Genomic DNA, 7,138 nt, shown 5'->3' with positions numbered 1-7,138 from the left:
CTGAGAGGAGCTCCCGTGTCAATCACTTCCATTCCTCTCATCAACCCGTCCGTAGCACTCATAGCTACAGCTCTAACTCGATTATTTCCTAATAATTGTTGTACCTCACAAGTCACATTAATTTGCTTATCGGCAGTGTCTCTACTCTGGACTACCAAAGCGTTATAAATATAAGGTAACTTGCCTGGGGGAAAAGTGACATCCAGCACGGGTCCAATAATTTGATCGATACGACCTGTACTTTTTTCTTCAATTGTGGAAACCCCGGGAGGAGAAGTAGTAGGATTGGTTCTCATAATTATCACATAATTAAAAAAAAGGAATTTGTCGAAATTTTTCTTTTTTTATTGTTGAATAATGCCAAATCAAATCAAAAAAAATCCAAAGTAAAAAGGAAATGAATTAGTTAATTCAATAAGAGAGAAAAGGGGACCAGGACTTGATTTCGTTGCCCAAGCGAATCCCATTCAATCGTTTACTCATGGAATGAGTCCATTGGAAAGTTCAATCAATCTTTTTTTTCATATACATTTTGCCTTTTGTGGAGGATCTGTGCCTACTCTACTTTCCTATCTAGGACTTCGATATACAAAATATATACTACTGTGAAGCATAGATTGCTGTCAACAAAGAATTTTATTAGTATTTAGTTAGGTATTTGCATTCAAAATAAGAAAAGAGAACTATTAAGAACTTGTAAAATAAGGATTAGGAATTAATTTGGGTTGCGCTATATCTATCAAAGAGTATACAATAATTATGGATTTGGTAAATCAAATCCATGGTTTAATAACGAACCGTGTTAACTTACCATAACAACAACTCAATTCCTATCGAATTCCTATATTGGAATTCCTATAGGATAGAACATACACAGGGTGTACGCATTATATATGAATGAAACATATTCATTAACCTAAGCATGCCCTCAATTTTCTTTAATGAGTTGATATTATATTAATTGAATATCCTTTTTGTTTTACGAGATTTTTGCTAAAGTTTCATTTACGCCTAATTAACATCGAGTAGACCCTGTTATTGTGAGAATTCTTAATTCAAGAGTTATAGGGAGGGACTTATGTCACCACAAACAGAAACTAAAGCAGGTGTTGGATTTCAAGCTGGTGTTAAAGATTATAAATTGACTTACTACACCCCAGAGTATGAAACTAAGGATACTGATATCTTGGCAGCATTCCGAGTAAGTCCTCAGCCTGGGGTTCCGCCCGAAGAAGCAGGGGCTGCAGTAGCTGCCGAATCTTCTACTGGTACATGGACAACTGTTTGGACTGATGGACTTACCAGTCTTGATCGTTACAAAGGACGATGCTATCACATCGAGCCTGTTGCTGGGGAAGACAACCAATGGATCTGTTATGTAGCTTATCCATTAGACCTATTTGAAGAGGGTTCCGTTACTAACATGTTTACTTCCATTGTAGGTAACGTATTTGGTTTCAAAGCCCTACGTGCTCTACGTTTGGAGGATCTACGAATTCCCCCTACTTATTCAAAAACTTTCCAAGGCCCGCCTCATGGTATCCAAGTTGAAAGAGATAAGTTGAACAAGTACGGTCGTCCTTTATTGGGATGTACTATTAAACCAAAATTGGGATTATCCGCAAAAAATTATGGTAGAGCGTGTTATGAGTGTCTACGTGGTGGACTTGATTTTACCAAAGATGATGAAAACGTAAACTCACAACCATTTATGCGCTGGAGAGACCGTTTTGTCTTTTGTGCCGAAGCTATTTATAAATCACAGGCCGAAACCGGTGAAATCAAGGGGCATTACTTGAATGCGACTGCGGGTACATGTGAAGAAATGATTAAGAGAGCTGTATTTGCAAGAGAATTAGGGGTTCCTATTGTAATGCATGACTACTTAACTGGGGGATTCACCGCAAATACTACTTTGGCTCATTATTGCCGCGACAATGGCCTACTTCTTCACATTCACCGTGCAATGCATGCAGTTATTGATAGACAGAAAAATCATGGTATGCATTTCCGTGTATTAGCTAAAGCATTGCGTATGTCTGGGGGAGATCATATCCACTCCGGTACAGTAGTAGGTAAGTTAGAAGGGGAACGCGAAATGACTTTAGGTTTTGTTGATTTATTGCGCGATGATTTTATTGAAAAAGATCGTGCTCGCGGTATCTTTTTCACTCAGGACTGGGTATCCATGCCAGGTGTTATACCGGTAGCTTCAGGTGGTATTCATGTTTGGCATATGCCAGCTCTGACCGAAATCTTTGGGGACGATTCTGTATTACAATTTGGTGGAGGAACTTTAGGACATCCTTGGGGAAATGCACCTGGTGCAGCAGCTAATCGAGTGGCTTTAGAAGCCTGTGTACAAGCTCGTAACGAAGGGCGCGATCTTGCTCGCGAAGGTAATGAAATTATCCGAGCAGCTTGCAAATGGAGTCCTGAACTAGCCGCAGCTTGTGAAGTATGGAAGGCGATCAAATTCGAGTTCGAGCCGGTAGATACTATTGATTAACTAGATAAAACTAAAGATAAAGAAGGTATAAATAAAAAAGAAACGAAATAAAAAGAGAAAAAAATCAGTTATGAAATGCAGTAATTCTTCTTTATTCTTCTAATTGATTGCAATTAAACTCGGCTCAATCTTTTTTAGAAAAAAAAGATTGAGCCGAATAAAAATAGATCATGATATGATCATGAGACTTGACAAATTGAGATTCGTCTATTCTATATATCTAGAATATATATATTAAGGTATAATACAATAAAGAAATACAAATAAAATAATAAAATAATAAAATATAGTATTATCATATGATAATGATAATGGAATCAAATACGCAGTATTTACAGAAAAAAGTCTTCGTTTATTGGGAAAGAATCAATATACTTTTAATGTCGAATCGGGATTCACTAAGACAGAAATAAAGCATTGGGTCGAACTCTTCTTTGGTGTTAAGGTGGTAGCTGTGAATAGCCATCGACTACCTGGAAAAGGTAGAAGAATAGGACCTATTCTGGGCCATACAATGCATTACAGACGTATGATCATTACCCTTCAACCGGGTTATTCTATTCCACTTCTAGATAGAGAAAAAAACTAAAGGAGAATGAATGAAAAAAGACATAGTTTGGAAGTTAGACCTTTTTATAGGACTCTCTTTCAATTTCAAAAAAGAGGACGTTTGAAACTTTTAACAGGCGTAATCGTGAGTCAACAAGTGACTCGAACTGTGTGTAAAAAAAGAAGCATTTTTTTTTTTTCAAAATGCTAGAACTAGATAAGGAAGTTTTCTATAACCTTGAGAAAAAGGATAAAAAGGTAGTTTTTTTTTAGTTTATGACTCCGATCAAGAGCGAGAAATCCTTGATTTGGGATTGGACATAGAACCTGGACCCATCGTAGAGACGTTTAGTTCAAAAGAAAGGATCGTATCCTGATGGTAAGAATTATACTTTCGTGGAAATACAGCGCTATAGACTTCAATGCGGTAGAGTAGACGTTTTGTTTCTAATTTTTCTGGACCAAACCTCCGCTCCGACCCAACGATACAATGAATTTTTTCTGTTCATATTCATAAATAAAAAAGATTCGGAATCGCAATGCTACTATATGCGTCCAGAGGAGTATTTGGAATAATATTCTTCTATAATCCATTATTGCGGGGGGTCTTACTAACAGGGCTTCGCTGCACGGGACAGGTCTTCGTCGAAAAGCTAACTCCACCCGGCATTTTCATACCCTTTCTTTGGGTGGTATATCGCCTTTTAAAGTCTAAGAGGGTAGTAGGGGATCTATAGTAGGTAAGATAATTTGCCCTTTGATTTTGATTGAATATACTATTTTTCCGCCTTTACCACGCATTATTGTATGCGCTTCTAGAGAAGTATGTATGCAGGAAGTAAATTCTAACCGCTTTCTTTTGAATCCAATTTCAAATTAGATTAGAAAGATAGAAAGGCCATGAGGATGGGAAAATCAAAATAAAATCTTTTTAATTAGTTCTCCTTTTTTGGAATTTTCTTATTATCCTTTCATTTTTTTTACAGAATATTTTTCAAACTAAAAATAAAAAATACAATACAATAGTCAATATTCCTTATAATAGATATACTTAATTATATCATAAGAATCTTAAGATATTTTTTCGACTAGATAGAAATAGTAAATTTGAATTGAGACACCTATTCCATGACGGATTTAAACTTACCTTCTATTTTCGTGCCTTTAGTAGGCTTAGTATTTCCGGCAATTGCAATGACTTCTTTATTTCTTTATGTGCAAAAAAATAAGATTGTCTAGTATTTTTTAGTGTAAGTAATATAATATGGTAGGGTATGTGGCTTTTTCTACACACACTTTCTACACACAAATGAAAAACGGTTATGGATGCGGATATAGGCTACGAGCATAAATGCATGAATATGCAGAGCCAGGTATAGCGAGTTTTATTTTATTTATTTTAATTGAATCAACGAATATTTTTTGAATAGAAAGTCAATGTATCTAACCTATTATTTCACAGGAGTACTAGTTGCTGAAGGCGATTCAGAATCAAAAAAAGTAAAGTCAAAATTATTTAGCTTATTCTCTCAATTTCAATCGACCGCTGCTGGATTTAGTATATCTAATATGAATTGGCGATCAGAACACATATGGGTAGAACTTCTAAAAGGTTCTCGAAAAAGGGGTAATTTTTTCTGGGCCTGTATTCTTTTTCTAGGTTCACTAGGATTCTTATCGGTTGGGATTTCCAGTTATCTTGGTAAGAATATTATATCTATACTTCCATCTCAAGAAATTCTTTTTTTTCCGCAGGGGGTCGTGATGTCTTTCTACGGAATCGCAGGCCTATTCATTAGCTCCTACTTGTGGTGTACTATTTTGTGGAATGTAGGTAGTGGTTATGACCGATTCGATAGAAAAGAGGGAATAGTGTGCATTTTTCGTTGGGGATTCCCTGGAATAAAACGTCGCGTCTTCCTTCGATTCCTTATGCGGGATATCCAATCAATTAGAATTCAGGTTAAAGAGGGTCTTTATCCTCGTCGTATTCTTTATATGGAAATCCGGGGCCAGGGGATCATTCCCTTGACTCGTACTGATGATAAATTTTTTACTCCACGAGAAATTGAACAAAAAGCTGCCGAATTGGCCTATTTCTTGCGCGTACCAATTGAAGTATTTTGAGGTATCTTTTTTGAACTGAGTTGAATGAAGAAAAGAAGAATTGGAAGAAGAAAAGTTTTCTCAACACAGGGAGGAAGTCCCTTCTAAATTGGATTTGTTATTGTAAGGGGATTTTTAAGTATTTATCTAAAGGAAGGAACAAACGAGGATAAGAGAAATTTGCTTTTAATTTTTTTTTATCCAAGTTAGATATATCGCATACTATTCTTCCTTTTTCATCCGAAAGGGCTTTTTTTTTATTCTATTTCACTATTTCATTCCATCTAGATCTAAGAAAGAACCCAATGCACTGAAATTCCACTAATAACTAATATACAAAAAAGAAGAATAGATACAGGGTATCAAACCTATAGATGTTTTTGCTTCAAAGAAATAGAAATATCATGAAATAGAAATATCATCATATAGAGTCAGGGAATGGAATAGAGTCAGCGAATGAAGCATATTCATTAACAACTCCATTTACAGATCAAAAATGAAAAAAAAGAAAGCATTGCCTTCTTTACTATATCTTGTATTTATCGTACTTTTGCCTTGGGGGGTCTCTTCCTCATTTAACAAATGTCTGGAACTTTGGATTAAGAATTGGTGGAATACCAGGCAATCCGAAACTCTCTTAACTGATATTCAAGAGAAAAGGATTCTAGAAAGATTCATAGAATTAGAAGAACTTTCTCTCTTGGACGAGATGATAAAAGGGAAACTAAAGACACATGTACAAAAACCTCCTACAGGAATACACAAGGAAATAATACAATGGGTCAAAATAAATAATGAGGATCATCTCCATACCATTTTGCATTTCTCGACAAATATAATCTGTTTGGCTATTCTAAGTGGTTCTTTTTTTCTGGGTAAAGAGGAACTTGTCATTTTGAATTCTTGGGTTCAGGAATTCTTCTATAATTTAAATGACTCAATAAAAGCTTTTTTTATTCTTTTAGTTACTGATTTTTTTGTTGGATTTCACTCCACCCGTGGTTGGGAACTAGTAATTCGTTGGGTCTACAACGATTTTGGATGGGCTCCTAACGAGCTTATTTTCACTATTTTTGTTTGTAGTTTTCCAGTAATTCTAGATACATGTTTGAAATTTTGGGTCTTTTTTTGTTTAAATCGTCTATCTCCTTCGCTTGTAGTCATTTATCATTCAATTAGTGAAGCATAAATTCATTTGATCTCCCGATATTAATATTAATCAAATTAGCAAGCATCTTTTTTTAGAAAGAAAGCCCTTTTCCATTTTAGCAAAATTCTTTCTATTTATACCTACTTTAAGGTATTCATCATTGCAGTACAACTGTTGCAGTAGAATGACAACAGATTCGTGTATAGGGAACTAGATTAGCTTAGCTACCTATCTAATTTATTGTAGAAATTCTGGGATCTGCGATTGGACATGGAAAATAGAAATACTTTTTCTTGGGTAAAGGAACAGATAACTCGATCGATTTCTGTATCGATCATGATATACGTAATAACTCGGACATCTATTTCAAATGCATATCCCATTTTTGCGCAGCAGGGTTATGAAAACCCACGAGAAGCAACTGGACGAATTGTATGTGCCAATTGCCATTTAGCTAGCAAGCCCGTCGATATTGAAGTTCCCCAAGCTGTGCTTCCCGATACTGTATTTGAAGCAGTTCTTCGAATTCCTTATGATATGCAATTGAAACAAGTTCTTGCTAATGGAAAAAAGGGAGGGTTGAATGTAGGTGCTGTTCTTATTTTGCCCGAGGGATTCGAATTAGCGCCGCCCGATCGTATTTCCCCTGAGTTAAAAGAAAAGATAGGAAATCTTGCTTTTCAGAGTTATCGTCCCGATAAAAAAAACATTCTTGTGATAGGCCCTGTTCCCGGTAAGAAATATAGTGAAATTGTCTTTCCCATTCTTTCCCCTGATCCTGCTACGAAGAAAGATGCTCATTTCTTAAAATATCCCATATATGT

The sequence above is a fragment of the Triticum urartu genome, unplaced genomic scaffold, assembly GCF_056163025.1.
Source record: "Triticum urartu cultivar PI428250 unplaced genomic scaffold, HENAU_Tu73 scaffold1, whole genome shotgun sequence".
Lineage (NCBI taxonomy): Eukaryota > Viridiplantae > Streptophyta > Magnoliopsida > Poales > Poaceae > Triticum > Triticum urartu.
The sequence above is the reverse complement of the archived record's forward strand: the minus strand, read 5'-3'. Positions refer to the sequence as shown.